The sequence below is a fragment of the Protopterus annectens genome, chromosome 2.part2 (assembly GCF_019279795.1).
Source record: "Protopterus annectens isolate FY-2018-M chromosome 2.part2, PAN1.0, whole genome shotgun sequence".
Lineage (NCBI taxonomy): Eukaryota > Metazoa > Chordata > Ceratodontiformes > Protopteridae > Protopterus > Protopterus annectens.
In genome coordinates, this window is record NC_056730.1 from 1,097,366,548 (window position 1) to 1,097,383,931 (window position 17,384).

A 17,384-nucleotide genomic window follows, 5' to 3' on the forward strand; every position below is an offset into this window, starting at 1 on the left:
TCTTTTTAGTGCCAAAGAAAACGGGGACTTAAGACCGATCTTAGATCTTTCCCTGCTGAACCTGTCAGTAACCAAGCAAAAGTTCCGGATGGTCACCCTTCAATCTATACTCCCCCTCTTGAGGGAGAACGACTGGATGTGCTCCATCGACCTCAAGGACGCGTACTACCACATTCGCATGGACAAACGGTCCAGGAGGTTTCTTCGCTTCCGGCTGGGTGCCAGTCATTATCAGTTCAGGGCCCTTCCCTTTGGTCTCACCTCAGCCCCCAGGGTGTTCACCAAGGTCTTAGCTGTTGTAGCGGCCCACCTGAGGCTCCAGGGATTACAGGTCTTTCCGTACCTGGACGACTGGCTCCTGACAGCATCATCAAGGCATCTTCTGTGCTCAGCCAGGGACTACTTTCTTCGACTAGCCCCAAGGTTGGGCATCACTGTCAACTGGGAGAAATCTTTGCTGCACCCCACACAAGTTATAGATTTCATAGGAGGAAGGCTAAGCACCAGGTCAATGCGAGCCTTCCTCACTCCAGACAGAATTGCCTACCTGAAGTGTCATGTAGCAGCGGTCCTGCAACCATTTCCGACTGCAGCTTCGGTCCTGAGGGCCCTAGGTTCGATGGCGGCAGCTATCCCGCTTCTTATTCATGCGCGCCTACTCATGCGGGTTCTTCAATGGACCCTTCAGGTTCAGTGGTCCCCTCTCAGTTCCCCTCTCAACTCTCCGATAGTGGTCAGCAGAGCATGCAAGGATTCCCTTCTTTGGTGGCTTCTGTCTCCGGAGCCCCTGACAGGGAGACCTTTTTGTGCTGCTTTTCCCCGAGCCACAGTGACCACGGACGCTTCCTGCCTCGGGTGGGGGGGGCATTCTGCGGGAAAGATTGTCCAAGGCACGTGGAACCCCACAGAGACGTCGTTGCATATAAATGTCCTGGAAATGAGGGCGGTGCTTCTAGCATTGCAAGCACTTCACCACGTTCTTCCTTCAGGGACTATTGCGATTCAGACAGACAACATGTCGGTAGTCTGGTACATCAACAAACAGGGAGGAACCAGGTCCTATCCCCTTTGTCGAGAGGCCATGAGAGTCTGGGAATGGGCAATTTCCACCAAACGCTTTCTGGTAGCAACGCACATTCCGGGAAAATCCAACATCCTTGCGGACAAACTCAGTCGCACCATTCTGTCACCTCACGAGTGGTCTCTCAATCCTCAGGTAGCGAAGAAGATTTTTGCCGTTTCGGGCAACCCTGTTACGATCTTTTGCCTCTCCTCAAACGCCAAATGCGACAATTTCTTCGCTCTGCTTCCCCACCAGGGAATTCCCGAGAGATGCGCTGGTGCATGCTTGGCCTCGGTCTCCTTTATGCCTACCCTCCACTACCTCTGATGCAGAGGCTTCTGCAGAAAGCCAACAGTTTGGGGAGCAGAATGATTCTCATTGCCCGTTCTGGCCTCGTCAACCCTGGTTCCCCTTTGTATGGTCTCACAAAATCAATCCACCCTGGATTCTGGATCCGATTCCGGATCTCATCTCCCACCCTCTGGGAATTTCGGTTCCCAATCCACACACCCTGAAATTGACAGCTTGGCTGCTCCAGTTCCATCCTTGATTAGGACTCGGTATCTCGTCACCGGTCAAGGCCATTTTAGTGGCAGCTCATAAACCTTCCACCAGACAGGTTTATCGGAGTAAATGGAAGAGATTCTCTATTTGGGCGGTTCAGAGAACTTTGGATCCTTTCTCAGCACCTATGTCAGCAGTGCTGGATTTTTTAACAGATCTCTTTCATCAAGGGGCAAGTTCTTCCACGATTAAGGTACAATTGGCAGCCATCTCGCATTATCACATTGGTCATGAGGCAGCTCCCCTCATGAGGCTAAATTGTGCAAAACCTTTCTCAAAGGGATTTTTTTATTGAGGCCTCCAGTCAAGGAGATTGTACCACCTTGGGATCTATCCTTAGTTCTGCAAGCCCTTACTGCTCCTCCCTTTGAGCCTGCAGCTTCTACAGATCTAAAGTACCTTTCCTGGAAGACTGCCTTCTTAGTAGCTATCACTTCAGCCAGAAGAGTGTCTGAACTTCAGGCTCTATGCGTCAAGCCGCCTTACCTTTCTTTCTTTCCAGATAGGGTGTGCCTCAGGACCAATCCATCTTTTCTTCGAAGGTCTCTTCAGAATCTAATATCAACCAGTCAATCAATTTACCTGTGTTTTTTCCCAAGTACTCAAACAAAGGAGAATACAAATTACATTATTTGGATGTTCATAGACAATTACGATTTTATATTCACAGAACAGCTGGTCACAGGCAATCAGATCAGCTGTTCGTCTCCTTTGCTAAATTTGCTTTAGGTAAAGCAGTGTCTAAAGTCACACTATCTAGGTGGATTGCTAATTGTATTCTGCAGGCTTATGACACTTCAGGTAGACCTGCTCCTCAGAGGGTTACGGCTCATTCTACTAGGGCAGTCTCCACGTCAGCCGCCTTTAAGTCCCGTGTGTCATTGGATGATATCTGCGCGGCAGCTACTTGGGCCTCGCCTCATACCTTTATTTCTCATTATAAAGTGGATGTTATTTCCAGAGGAAGAGCATCCTTTGGCTCAGCGGTGCTCCGGAACATCCTTCCATGACGGCCGCCCAAGATTCAGGTAGCTGGGGACTCTGTCCCACAGGTTGCAGACAAATGAAGTCTGCCTACTTCAGATTTAGAAGTTATGTACTCACCATAACGTTCCATCTGAGTAGGTGACTTCATTTGGATGCAACCATCCCCCCCTCCATCCCCCTGACCTTTATAGAGCGAGTATTATGCTTTTGTTCATGTACTGTAGTCAGTATTATTTAGGCAAACTCAATCTGAGGTCAGTCAGGGCTTGGCAAGGGGTTATGGGTAAGAGGGAGGAGCTCGGAGCCTAAAGCTTTTGAAATGCCGGCTCGGATCCGAGGTCGGATCCGATACCCACAGGTTGCATCCAAATGAAGTCACCTACTCAGATGGAACGTTATGGTGAGTACATAACTTCTAATTCTGTTCCTTCCAGCTTCTGTGGTATAGCAGAAAATCTCAGGTTTTCCCTGTGTGCTCTGTCCCCTAATTCTATTATTTTTTGAAACATCTCTTCTTGTGCAGTCTCATATTCAGCCAGCCTTGTATTATTTCAACCTCTTGAGTTTTGCAGATGTTCTTCATGTTTCACTGTTGCAGTTGGTTGCTGTCGCTTGAGGACTGACGTCAGGTTGTCAGTAGTGTAAAGTAAGGCAGCCGATGCCATTACATCAGTCTTTCTTGCCGTGGAGTCCGAAAGAGAAGCAGTTCGCACGAGTGCCGGTCGGCCACTACCGGAGTTTTGTCTACCGAACTGAAGTTGAAGTCTTCTAAAGCCAAGTATCCCATTGGGGATCCTTTTTTCTTGCACTAACCAATGTCAAAAAAAGTTAATAATTGTCTCGCCTGTGGAAAACAAATACCACACCGGAACTTCCACTCTTACTGCATCACTTGTTTAAGCTCAGACGATGTCCCTCTTTGTCGCTTCTGTGCTTTGTTCAACAGCAGAACTATCAATCATCAGGCTTATTGTAGCCAGATATTTTCTCTTACAGTCCTCTAATTCCCATATGGCTTTGGTAAGCCATCCAACAGCAGATCTTCTGAACAAAATGTAAAGATAAAGACAGAGACAGAACGCGCAGGTCCAAACCTACCGACGACGCTTCCGTTAAGCTAGTCGTCTGGTCCTCATTAAGGCGCTTTCACAGCCCCTGATGTCCGCTTCTGTTGATTTGCAGGCCGCTATTGAGACCCTTTCAGAGTCTGGTATGCCTCAAAACTCTTCTTTGATTAAGGATCCTGTGGTCGTCTCAACCTTGGAATGGGTCTGGAGCCACTGAGCAGGCACTGACTCTCGAGAAGTTTTTCGCACTTCGAATCTCAACACAAACCAACGTCTTCTTTTGGGACTACTGTTCTTTCTAAAACTACCGAGTTTCTTAGGCCCAGGGTACGAACCACACCCAAGAAACTGATGACCCACTCTCAGGCGCTTGCTACTTTGCCTCAGTCTCAAATGCTTAAAATGGTGGAAGACCTTATCATGCTGATCAGAGAAAGCCAAGCTACCCCCTCCAAAAGGAAAATAAATCTGTCCCCTGCAGTTTTGTCTGAACAAGAGTCAGATTAATCCGATGCATCTGAATATGAAGACTTGCAACCCCTCTCCAGTTATGAGGATTATGATGCAGAGGATTCCATTCCTTCAGCATCTCCTCCAGAGGATGTTTCCTTTGGGGAAAACCCTGCATACCTTAAGGGAGCATTTCCAATGGGAGAGTCAGGACTACCCTCAGTCTAAAAAGAGACTCAGGGAATTCCTGTATCTTACACAACACAGACCTTTGGCCATCTCCCCAGTCCTGGATGTTGTGGAGGATATTTTCCTCTTATCCAGCTTGACTCCTGACGCCCTTCCGCCTGCTCCCAGAAAACCAGACAGGTACTATAGAGTCCCTGACTCCCACAAATATCTTTTTAAAAATCCTACAGCTGACCCTGAGGTCATTTGTCAAGGGCTAAAAGGAATTAAAGCAACCTCTGCTAAGAATCCCACCCCTCAGACAGGGATTCCCGAGCTTTTGACAGATGGAGTAAGAGAGTATACACCTCAGCTACTCTTGCTATTAGGGCAGTAAATTGTCAGTTCCATATGCTGAAATTTCAGCAACATACCTTGGAACTCCTTAAACAAAAAATCTCTTCCTTTCCTGCTTAGGCAGAATCTAAAGATTTACAAGAGTTAATGCATTCTGCAAGTCAAGTAACTAAACACACCTTGCACTGTAGTTTTGATGCCCTAGAAGCTTCTTGCAGGGCAGCAGTCACCGGGTCTTTCATTAGAAGGCATGCATGGCTTAAGGAACAGCCCCTGCCAGATCATGTCAAATCTAAATTGTTGGATCCCCCCTTGCACAAAGATAACTTATTTGGAACTAAGGCAGAAGAGGTCTTAAGAAAGATGGAAGAAAAAGCAAAATCTATGTAAATAGTAAGGATTTCTTGCAGGTCCAGCCCCTTAGGTTCAGCAGGCATTGTCACTCCAAACACTGGTCCTTTCCTGCTCCCAGTAAATGGCCCAGCCTAAGCCCCGTGGAAGCAGACCCCCCAGACAGCAGCCCCAGGGAATGCAGAGATGTTATGTGATCCTATCTCGCCTACATTCTGTACTGATGGGCTCGGAGCCGATCCCTCGGCTCCGACTCGGCACGCTTATGCTATAGAGCGAGGCCTCTTATTGGCTGAGCTATCTTTATCTCAGGATGCACCACCACTAATCCCCCAGATCTCGTTTGCCGCTTACTAGCTTAGACGTGGTCTCAACTTGGCTGGGCTAAGTACTATTTATTTAGGCTTTTTCCTGTCAGTAATTTGCTTGATTTAAACCCAAAAGCTGTTTTAACAGCTATTATTGCTATATTGTTGTTGTACGAACGTGTATTGGTAGTTTTGATAGAGGATTTCGTGTTTTTTCCTGTCAGGGAAGGTTTCCCGTTTAACTTAGAGGGGCCTTCCCCTGTTGTCTCTTCTACCTTGGTTTTGTGTGTGGGTCAAGTACCCATTTAAGTTAGAGGGTCTTGACCCTCTCTATCTATCTTCTTCTATAGAAAATTGTTTCTTACTGTATTTAAAAAAAATAAATAAATAAATAAATAAAAAATTTATTTTTTAACTTTATATTTTTTAACTTTAAAATATTAAAGTAGGGATTTTGTTACTTGCTGTAACCCTTCTTTTTCGATTGTTGTAGACAATTGTGTTTGACTTGGGCTATGTCTAAAGAACACAAACCCTCCGGGTTTAAGAAATGCACGAGGTGTGGTTTCAAAATGTCCATAACGGACGACCACTCCTCGTGCGTCTATTGCTTAGGTGCCAAGCACCTACAAGAGTCGTGTAGTGTGTGCCACGCTTTCTCATCAAGAGTCCTCCAGGAGAGGAAGAACAAATTAATCCTCAAGGGGTTAATCAAGCCATCCTTCGAGGAGGCTTTATCTTCCTCTCCTTCTCCTTCCAAAAAGAAGAAAGCGTCGGCTCCGACCAGTCAGTTGGAACCGACTGCTAAAAGATCTAAGCAGACTTCTCCATCGGCTCCACGGACTTCGGAGCCGAGGGCGGAATGGTCTGCCTCGATGCCTCCAGCCTCGACCCCTCTGGTTTCGGAGCCGAGGACTGGAGCGTCGAGATATTGGAGCCGATAAGGATTACCAGCTCAGACTCTTCCCCTTCGGAGCCGAAGTCCTTATCGGCACCGAGGGAAATTACCTTGAGATCTCCCTCGTAGCCGATAGTGGTAGAGTCCATTCGGAGCCGGTCCCAGAGCCCTTCGGAGCCGATGGAGAAATCGGTTCGGGCCCGATCGGTATCCTCTAGATCATCCAAGATGTCTGATTCGGACATCGACAGGGTGCTCCTTAGACTCTTCCAGTCTCCGGTGTTCCAAAAGCTAGTTTCAGCTCCAGCCCATTCGGCTTCGGAGCCAATGGTCCACTCCCCTACTGTGGTTCCTCCTCCAACAGCTTCGGCACCGTTGGAGCCGGCACTGATGGAACGGGTGGAGGTTTTAGGGTCGGGCCCGACCCTTGCTCCAACTCCGGCTCTTGGGTCGGAGTTCAGTACACGGACTTCCTCCTTCAGCCCTGGGGGGGAGGCTTCGGGATTGATGCTTTCGGTCCCAAGTCTCCCTCTTGGTGCATCGGCGGCGGGAGTGCCGTCCACTGTCGTGGCCACGGAGGTGGGACCCTCCCAGGATTCTGGTGGTCCCACCTTCAGGGCTATGAGGAGTGCATTAGCCAAATCTTCCTTGGCTACCTCCACGGTTTCCCCAGTGCCATCCCTGCATACGGAGACTGGGTCTTTGGCAGTCCCCCTGTCCTTAGACAGCGGAGCCCCTGGGCCTCAGGTTACCCCCACTGGGGTTTCTCCCCCTCCTGGAGGTCCTTCTGAAGCCTCTTCGGAAGAACCCCCCAGGAAGAGATCGTGCAAGAGGAAGCACGTTGACTCCCCTGATGAGTCTCTGACATCAGACACTGATCTCGATGATGCAGAGGGGTCCCCAAAGTCGTCCTCGGATGATGTCTCGTTTGCGGACATCCTGGAAGCCCTAAAACAACGAGGCGGCTGGCAGTCCAAACCTCCCTCTGCTGATGAGTCAGTGTTCCTGAAGGCCTTCGGGGCTCAGCCCTCCGCCTCCTGGGTGTCTCCGCCCTTCGATGAGCTCTTGGATTTGATCTCTCGAAGGGCGTGGGAACACCCAGACTCTGTGGAACCGGTGCCTGCTCGTCCGAATAAGTTCCTCTCGGCACCCCCTGATAAAGAATTTCTAACTAAAGCTGTGGCTGTAGATGCTTTGGTGGTGGCATCTGCTACCCAGCAAGATGTAGCAGAGGCTTCGACGTCCGTCCATCCTCCTAGGAGCATGGATCGGTACAGCAAGCGCACCCTCAGTTCAGCGGCCTTTACATTGTGGTCCTTGAACTACCTTACGCACTTTACCAGATTTCAGAGGGATCTGATTAAAGAGTTATCCGATACCCTCTTGGGTAACCTGCCTGAGGAGCTGGCCCAGAAGGTTGGCTCTCAGCTGGCTACAATGTCGTCCATCTCGAACTCGTCCATGAGGCTCATTTCTTATGTGGCCGAAGGGGCGAGTAGAGCGGCAGGTACAGGCATTGCTCTACGGAGACAAGCCTGGCTCCGCCTGTGTCATTTCGCGGAGGCCTTCAAGTCTTCCTTTGCCGACGCCCCCTTTGATGGGTCCTCCCTGTTTGGACCCAAGGTAAAGGACACACTAACCCGCTGTGAACAGGAAGGTAAGACTCTGACTGCCGTAGGGGCACGATTTTCCACTCCCTTTCGGCCTTATCCCAAGGCTAAAAGAGGAGGGAAGATGTGGTTCCGTATCTCAGAAGCCTTACCCTCTCAGCAGGAGGATTCCCCTTCCAGAGGCAGAGGAGGGGAAATTCTTCCGAAGACACCGTCCCAGAGGCGGCAGAGGCCCTCGCAACACTGGAGACCGAGTCCTTTCGTGGCTCTTCAGCCTTCCATAGTCCCTGAGGGATTGCCCGCTGTGCAGCTCCGAGCCAGTCGGGGTCTTTTCTCGAAGCACCTAAAGGCCTGGGAAGGTATCACTCAGGACCGATGGGTGCTTCGGATTATAGCCGGAGGTTACTCCATCCCATTCTCTCATCCCCCTCAGCCCAGAAAATCCCGGACCCGCCACCCAGTCAACGGGATATCGCAGCCTCAGAAGTTTCAAAGCTGCTGCAAAAAGGAGTCATCCAACCGGTCCCCGCAGACCGGATCGGATTAGGGACTTACTCAGGATTCTTTTTGGTGCCAAAAAAGACCGGGGACTTGAGGCCCATCTTGGACCTCAGCATCCTAAACCGTTCAGTCAGAAAGTCCAAGTTCCGAATGGTCACCCTACAAACCATTCTCCCATTGCTGGAGAAGGGTGTTTGGATGTGCTCCATAGATCTCAAGGACGCTTATTACCATATCATGATACATCAAGCGTCCAGGAGACATCTGCGCTTCAGCCTAGGAGGCAGTCATTTTCAGTTCCGTGCGCTGCCCTTTGGTCTCACCACAGCCCCCAGGGTGTTCACCAAGTATTTGGCGGTCATGACTGCTCACCTGAGAAGTCTAGGATTCCAGGTGTTTCCGTATCTAGACGACTGGCTCCTAACTGCCACCTCCAAGCATCTACTATTGCGGAGCCTACAAGCCACTATATCACTGGGCAATTCCCTTGGAATCACCTTCAATTGGCTAAAGTCTGTGTTGCTGTCATCTCAACGCATAAGATTCATAGGGGTAGAGATAGACTCAAACCAAATGCGGGTCTATCTACCTACAGACAGGATACTAACCATACAGGCTCAAGTTTGTGCCTTACTTCCCAGATCCAAAGCCCCAGCCAGAATGGTCCTGCAGCTATTAGGATCCATGTCCACCACAGTTCTTCTAGTTCCCCTGGCAAGGTTGCACATGAGAATTCTTCAGTGGCTTCTTTCAGCTCAGTGGTCCTTCCAGGAACTTCCTCTCAGTCACCTCATATGGATCACGGAATCTTGCAAACGGGACCTTCGCTGGTGGCTAGTGCCCTCCAACTTGGATCAGGGACGACCCTTTGTTCTACCCTCCGGCGGCCATTTTGACCACGGACGCCTCCCAGACGGGGTGGGGGGGCATTCCCTGGGCAGGTCAGTCCAAGGCAAATGGCACTCGGAAGAGACTTTGCTTCATATCAACGTCTTAGAAATGAGGGCAGTGCTTCTGTCCCTTCAAGCCCTTCACGATTATCTCCCTCAGGGCGTAATTGCTGTTCACTCAGACAACATGTCAGTTGTCTGGTACCTGAACAAACAGGGAGGGACCAGATCCTATCCTCTTTGCAGAGAAGCCATGAGAGTTTGGGAATGGGCAGTCTCGACCAAACGCTTCCTAGTGGCTACTCACATACCGGGCAAGTCCAATGTGATAGCCGACAGATTGAGCAGAACCATCCTCTCTCCTCACGAATGGTCACTGAATATAACAGTGGCAAGTCAGATTTTCAGCAAATGGGGAGTTCCGTGTTGCGATCTCTTCGCGTCTCCTCTGAATGCAAAGTGCAAGAAGTTCTTCTCCCTAACCCCGGCTCTGGGGAAGAGCCCCATGGACTCATTAGTCCATCCTTGGCCCACCGGCTTGCTTTATGCCTTCCCTCCAGTTCCTCTCCTTCCCAGGGTGATTCAAAAGGCATCTCTCTTGGGGAGCAAAATGATCTTAATTGCTCCTTACTGGCCTCGTCAAGTGTGGTTCCCCTATCTTCGGAGACATGCTCTGGAAGGTCCATGGTTCCTGGATCAGATCCCAGACCTACTTGTTCACCAGTCGGGACTATTCCACCAGTCCCTACACACCTTAAAATTGATGGCTTGGCTCCTCCTCTTCCGACGATAGTCAGGAGTCATACATTGGATCCAGACGTTGTACACATATTATCTTCGGCCCATAAGTCGGCTACAAAGAAACTGTATTCTAGCAAATGGAAAAGATTTGCTATTTGGGCTCAACTCCGGGGCCTGGACCCCATTTCTATTCCCGTGGCAGAAGTATTAAAATTTCTGACTTCTCTTTTCAATCAAGGCTCTTCAGTTTCTACCATCAAGGTACAATTGGCAGCAATTTCTAATTTTCACGAATCCATAGACCCACCTTTAATGAGCAACAGATTGTGTAAGACCTTGAAAGGTGCTGCTCTATTAAGACCTCCGATTTCTCATCCTGCACCTCCATGGGATCTCGATATAGTGTTACGCGCCTTGACTTCTTTCCCCTTTGAACCGGCAGCTACATGTGATCTAAAGTTTCTATCATGGAAGACAGCCTTTCTGGTGGCGATTACTTCTGCCAGAAGAGTTTCAGAGCTTCAGGCTTTGTCAGTAAAACCCCCGTACTTGGTTTTTCACAAAGACAGAGTATCCCTCAGGCCAAATCCTTCCTTTGTTCCTAAAGTTTGTTCTAGTTTCTGCTTACAGCAATCGTTAGAGCTTCCAGTTTTTTTCCCAAAATATTCTAACAAAGCGGAGTTCATATTCCACACACTAGATCTCCACAGACAGCTACGTTTTTATTTAGATAGGACCAAACAAACAAGGAAAACAGATCAGTTGTTTGTATCCTTTGCAGACAATAAATTGGGCAAAGCTGTCACAAAGGTCACTATTGCCAAATGGATCAGGGACTGTATTACTCAAGCTTATTTTTATTCTAACAAAGAGCTTACCGCCTCTGTCAAAGCTCATTCTACAAGGGCTATGGCTACTTTGATAGCATTTCATTCTAAGCTTGCTATTAGTGACATTTGTGCTGCGGCTACATGGTCTTCCCCGCACACCTTTATTTCCCACTACAAATTAGATGTGGCATCTAGAGGACGAGCTTCATTTGGTTCCACAGTGCTCAGGAGTGTTTTCCAATGAGCCACCCGGATTTAGGTGCTAGGGACGCTGTCCCATCAGTACAGAATGTAGGCGAGATAGGATCACATAACATCTTTTAGTTATGTACTCACCATAACTTTAGATGTATGGGATCCATCTCGCCTACATTCCTAATAACCCACCCTCCTTCCCCCTTCCTTGGAGATCAGAGGATATCAGAAGGTCCGAATCCTGTTGTTTCATCTTGAAACATCTAACAATGTTATATAAACAAGTTGTGCATGTGAGCATGAATGCGGACAAACAAGATCTGGGGGATTAGTGGTGGTGCATCATGGGATAAAGATAGCTCAGCCAATAAGAGGCCTCGCTCTATAGCATAAGCGTGCCGATCAGTACAGAATGTAGGCGAGATGGATCCCAAACATTTAAAGTTATGGTGAGTACATAACTAAAAGATCTAAGCAGTGGACTACCTCCACTTCAAAACCAGGGAGTTCTAAACCACCCCCTTATGGTAAAAAGTCACAATGACTAATCTCCTCCATCCCCTCTCTCTCCCCACCTTCACTTACCCCTAGGAGGAAAACTCTCCTTTCACTCAAGAACCTGGGCCACCATTACCAAGGACGACTGGGTTCTGAACATTGTGTCTGAGGAATACAAATTTTCCTTCCCCACCCTTCCAACCCCAAAAGGGATCTCAGATGTACCACCAAATCAGTGGGCAGAGGCTCAAAAGCAAATCCTTTCCCTGCTCTCTATGAAGGCAGTAGAGCACGTTCCTGCAAAACAGACAGGCCAAGGTTTCTACTCCAGAGTTTTTCTGGTGCCCAGAAAAGAGGGCTCCTGGCACCACATCCTTGATCTATCCATTCTCAGCACCTTCCTGGTGATCCCAGAATTCAAAATGCTCACCCTCCAGCAGCTACCACCCATGCTGTCCAAGGACGCTTGGCTAGCCACACTAGATCTAAAAGAGGCCTCCTTCCACATTCCTATTAGGAAAAAATGCAGGAAATATCTCCGCTTCAGGGCAGGATCTCAACACATTTCAGTTCTCTGTGTTTTTCTTTGGTCTATCTCCTGCTCCCAGAGTTTTCACAAAATGTCTGGCTCTGGCCATTGCCTTTTGCAGACAGACATATTCAGATTTACCCATACTTAGGTGACTGCCTTATTCAAGCAGACAGCCAGGAGAAGCTGCTCAAGCACCTGGCCTTTGTAAAGACCCTACTAACCTCCCTAAGGTACACAATCAATGAAAATAAATCCAAACAGGTGCCCACCCAAAGTATAATCTTCCTGGGAGCAAGTCTGGACACAGCTTCCCAGATGGTATACCTTACTCCAGAGAAACACATTTTCCTGACAGCCTACTTCTCTCAAGTAGCCACCAGGCCCTAGCTAACTGCAAGGAAGATCCTGCAAGCTCTGGGGTTCATGGCATCTTGCATACTATTCATTCTATATGCCAGACTGCATATGAGGAAACTTCAATGGTACCTAAAGAGCCTTTGGTGCCAGCACTCTCAAGACGTGGAAACTCTTCTACCTGTAATTCCTTGCCTCAGAAAATATTTTCTTTGGTGGGCAACAGCATGCTCCCACAACAAGGGGAATGCCTTTCTCCCCACCCCCCGCCGCCCAGGCCCTCACCACAGATGCATCAGATTATGCTTGGGGTGCACACCTGGATGGCAGGTGCATACAGGGCCAATGGAGCCCACAGCAAATCCCTCTGCACATCAGTCAAAAAGAGATGATGGCTGTGCAGCACACCTTGATAGCTTTCAAGCCCCTTCTCTCTCCAGGGGCTCTTCTAATAAAAACAGACTACACCACTGTGATGGGGTACATCAACAAGCAGGGAGGGAGTCACTCCTACCCTATATGGAGGCTGGCCATTAGCCTTTGACACACAGACTCTGCCATGCAACTACACATGTTAGCACAATTCCTACCAGGCTGTCTCAACTCTCTGACAGACCATTAAGCAGAAATCTTCTGGACCCACATGAGTGGCAACTCAACAGAAGTACCTTCACCCTAATAACTCAGAATGGGGAATCCAGAAGGTCGACCTCTTTGCCTCACACACCAACCACCAGCTCAGCAAATTCTGCACCAGGGAGCATCACTGCATGGCTTGGAAAGTGAATGCCCTGTCCTTCCCCTGGGTCAATCTGTCAGTCTATACTTTTCCATCCCTACCTCTCATCCCCAGGGTACTGCTCAAAATAAGGGAGGAAAAAACAAGGACCATTCTTATAGCTTCAGACTGGCCCCACCAGCACTGGTACCCCTTGCTGCATAGCCTGTCCTTGCTACCCCCATGGCACCTTCTTCAGATTCCAAACCTCCTGACCCAGAGGGAAAGGAAGTTCCTGCATCCCCAATTGCAGACACTCAATTTCGCAGCTTGTCTTATTCCATAACCCCGCACTAGTCTGCCAACCTCAGTAGACAGGTTCTGGATGCTATCCATGAGGCTAGCAATCCTAGCACCAGAAAGTCTTATGCTGACAAATGGAAAAGGTTCTGCACCTGGATCCTGAAAGGGAGCCACTATGGCACAGCCCTCCCTCTCATCCTGGATTACTTAGCTGACCTACTACACACTGGCCTCTCTTTCTCTTCTATAAAAATTCATGCCTCTGCCTTTTCTGCTCATTTTCCCACTGAGCACCCCCTTTTCTCATACTCTTTGATCAAACTGTTCCTTAGAGGGGCTAGCAGCTTGAGGCCTCCCAGAAGGGCACCAACACCAGCTTGGGACCTTAACTTTGTATTGGAAAAGCTTACCCTGCCTCCTTTCGAACCAGCTTTTTCTGCAGAGCTAAAATTTCTCTCCTGGAAGACAGCATTCCTTCTCGCCATCACTTCAGCCAGGAGAGTCTCTGAGCTGCAAGCACTAATGGCTGTGGAACCCGTCATCATCTTTCATGCAGACAGGGTATACCTCAGAACTAACCCATCCTTCATGCCCAAGGTGATGCCCAGTGTGGCTCTCAACCAATCCATTCATTTGCCCACCTTTTTCCTAATCCCCAGAACAAGGGGAAAGGATTCTTCACTCTCTAGATGTGCACAGACAGCTCAGATTTTGTCTAGACAGGACTAAATCCTTCAGAAAGTCTGATCAATTGCTGGTTAGCTTTGATACAGGGGCAAAAGGCAAAGCCATCTCCAAACAAACCATTTCCAAATGGATAGCACACTGCATCCATTTCTGCTACAAACAACATGGAAATCCTCCCCTCAAGGGGGTCAGGACAAACTCCACCAGAGCAGCCTCCACCTCTGTGGCTTTCATCAGAGGAGTCCCCACCAGGGACATCCTGAAGGCTGCCACCTGGACATCTATTCACACTTTTACCAAGCATTATCACTTGCCTCTCTTCTCCAAATCCAAGGCAGGGTTTGCCTCCGTAGTCTTGCAGGGCATCCTGGCCAGCCCCTAGTTTCATTGACTGCCCTCCACCCTTTTCCTCAGCTTTGGGAATCAACCCAAATGTGATGACTGCAACAGTGAAGCACGAAGAACATAGTACAGTTGTGTACACTTACCATAAATGTAGATGTTCAAGTGTATTCACTGTTGCCGTCCTGGTTTCCCACACTCCATCCCCCTTTTCTTCTCTTTCCCCTTTTATTACCATTCTAACTTGTTGTTCTCCTTTCCTTTCAAGGGACATATTGGTATTTATTTTCCGCTGGTGTGGTTTCTTCCACCAAACCCTGGCCACCTACTTGGGGACTCTTGACAGGTTAGGGCAAGAAAAACTGATGTAATGGCATCAGCTGCCTTACTTTATACTACTGACGATCTGACGTCAGTCCTCAAGCGACAGCAACTGACGCAGAAATACTAAGTCTCTGGTATTTGGTCCGGCCAAGGGCTATCCTGGCAGGGATAACCCAAATGTGATGACTGCAACAGTGAATACACCCGAACATCTACATTTATGGTAAGTGTACACAATTGTACTTTTTATCACCTAATCTAAATATCTCTTTAGAGTGTCTTCCTTTTTTTCCAGCCTTTTGTTGTTTGGGTTGATATATACCATCAGTGTTTCATTTATTTTAATCAGCTCTGTGTGCAGTTGTGCTATACTTTCCCTTAGATTACAGGAAGTCATGTCTGAAGCTTGCACTATGTGCTGAACAGCTGCAGTACTTGACCCAGGCAATGTTTTTGTTTCCCCACCTTTTGTAGCTGATTTTCTTTCACATCCTGTGTATTTTTTTTTTACTGGCATCTAGGTAGTGCGGTTACTAATCTTTACCCAGAAGTATAGGTCCACTGTCTTTCTCTGCTGAGTTTCTGTTTTCACACTGGGAGAGCTAGAATTAAGCCATTACTCAACGCGCAGCCATCTCAGAAAATCAGGAATTAACTATTGACCATATTGTTTTAGTTTCACTATTGTACAAATCTTAACAATTGGATTAGTGACTTCATTCCTTACATTGCAGTTTACTGTGTTATAGATATACTTCTTGGGTGCTTTTTTCTGTACACTTCAAGCTCCGTTTCCATTACAGAAACCCATGCAACCCATTTTTTTTACTAGTAATCACCGTTTTTGCACTTTAATAGTTATGTTTTTTATCCTTAATCTTTGTAATCATCTTTTTCACCTCTCTTATTTATGGTTTGTCTCTGGTTTTCCATTTTCTGGTTATGGCTTACTTAGCCATTGTCAGCACTAAAGACAGCAATGCTTTCAACTCTTTAGCACATGTTATTTTATACCAACTGAGCAAAAGCATCTCTATAGCGAGGTTAAATTCTCCTCCAAGTATAAGACAGCATTATTTTTACCTCATGCTGGGCCCAGGTTTGATGATCTATTGGTGTTTATCATTTTTGTTAGACTAAGAGAAGTATTTTGTTTTATGTGGAGAGGAATTATCAAAAAAGTAGAATTCTCTGTGATAGAAATCTATCCAGTGTTGAATTTATTCTGCAGAAAAGATTAAGCTCTCTTGAGGAGTTGTTTATGCCATAGCTAGATTTGTGGATATGCAGTAGGTCTGAGAGGATAGGCTCTGTTGACGCTCCGTATGTGAGGTGACATTTCCCTTCAGTAACCTGTATGATACCAAGAGTAGGGACAAGGCATTGAGACAGTCATTGTAGTTGTTGTGATTTGGGCCCTTGGTTTTCTTGATGAGTGAATGCTGTGGGTTTTCAAGTTATAAGTTTATATGGACAGGCGCATGCCAAAGGAGGCATTTTATTCAGGAACAAGCCTAAGATGTGCTGAATAAAATAGCATGATCACATCTCTGGACCTAGAAGCCCTTACTAATAAGGTGCTTAATGCCAAGGACTTTCTTACAATAGTGGATACATGGTAATCGAAGGACAGTTCATTGTCTGTATATGTTCCCAGGTCCCTAACTACTGGATTGATTTTCAGGGGTGCATCAGCAGTGTGATAGTTGCAAGGGACATTTTGCTTGCAGATACTGTTACACATTTTTTGGTGCTTAGATTCAGTTTTAGTCCATAGTTTTGACTCCAGCTATTTTTTGTGAAAGGCACTCTTGGAGGATCTTGGTGTCCTCTGTAGAGTTTATAGTGGTACGTAGTTTGCAGTCATCATCAAACTTTGTCCGCCATAAACGCTTAAAGGTAGCTTTGACCTCCAAGAAGTAATTGCTAAAGAGGAGTTGCCCAAGGATGAAATGCTGGGATACATACAACTCTGGTGAGAGGTCTTTTGGAGGAGATGGACCCACCCTAATTTCCTCAGTTTTATTGTGAGCCAGTTTGCTATCCATTGAGTTACATAGGAGTTAACGTTTAGCTAGGAGAATTTATTAACAGTGCCTGAGTTTGGAATGGTGTTGAATTCCTTAACAAGCTGTAGATATTACGTGTGTATAGATTTTCCCTCATCCGCTGGTTCTCTGAGTGTCTCAAAAATGTTGACCAGGTTGAGTAGGCAGGATCTGCTCCTAATAAAACTTGACTGGCTTGGGTCAATAATTTATAGGTTAACTATGTCCTTGTTTATTGATTCTAGAATGATAATTTCAGTAGCCATACATATGAGGCTGGTTAAAGTTATGGGTCTGTAATTACCTGAGTCAGTTGACACCCCACACTTGTGTAGAGACAGGACTGTCCCTATTCTCATTCATAGGAGATCACTAAGCTATCAACCTGGAGGGCGTTTTAAGCCTAGCTGTTTCATCTCAATGTAATACCATGGAAATGCTAGTGAACACCAAGGATTACATTTCGTAATGACTGCCCATGTCCATGAGGGTTGTCATCACTAAATGCAGTCTTGGGTATTGACTAGGTTCATGCAGCACATAGCCTGTTTGGTGTCTGATCTTGAATAATCTTTGTATTGGATTTGACAGGTCCTGT

General features: G+C 47.4%; 1 protein-coding gene across 1 annotated transcript in view; it reads left to right on the plus strand.

Annotated features, from left to right (window-relative positions):
• Nucleotides 1-17,384, plus strand: part of PNPLA7 (patatin like phospholipase domain containing 7) — a gene marked incomplete in the record, with an annotated part of 4,152,928 nt that overhangs the window by 2,144,974 nt on the left and 1,990,570 nt on the right.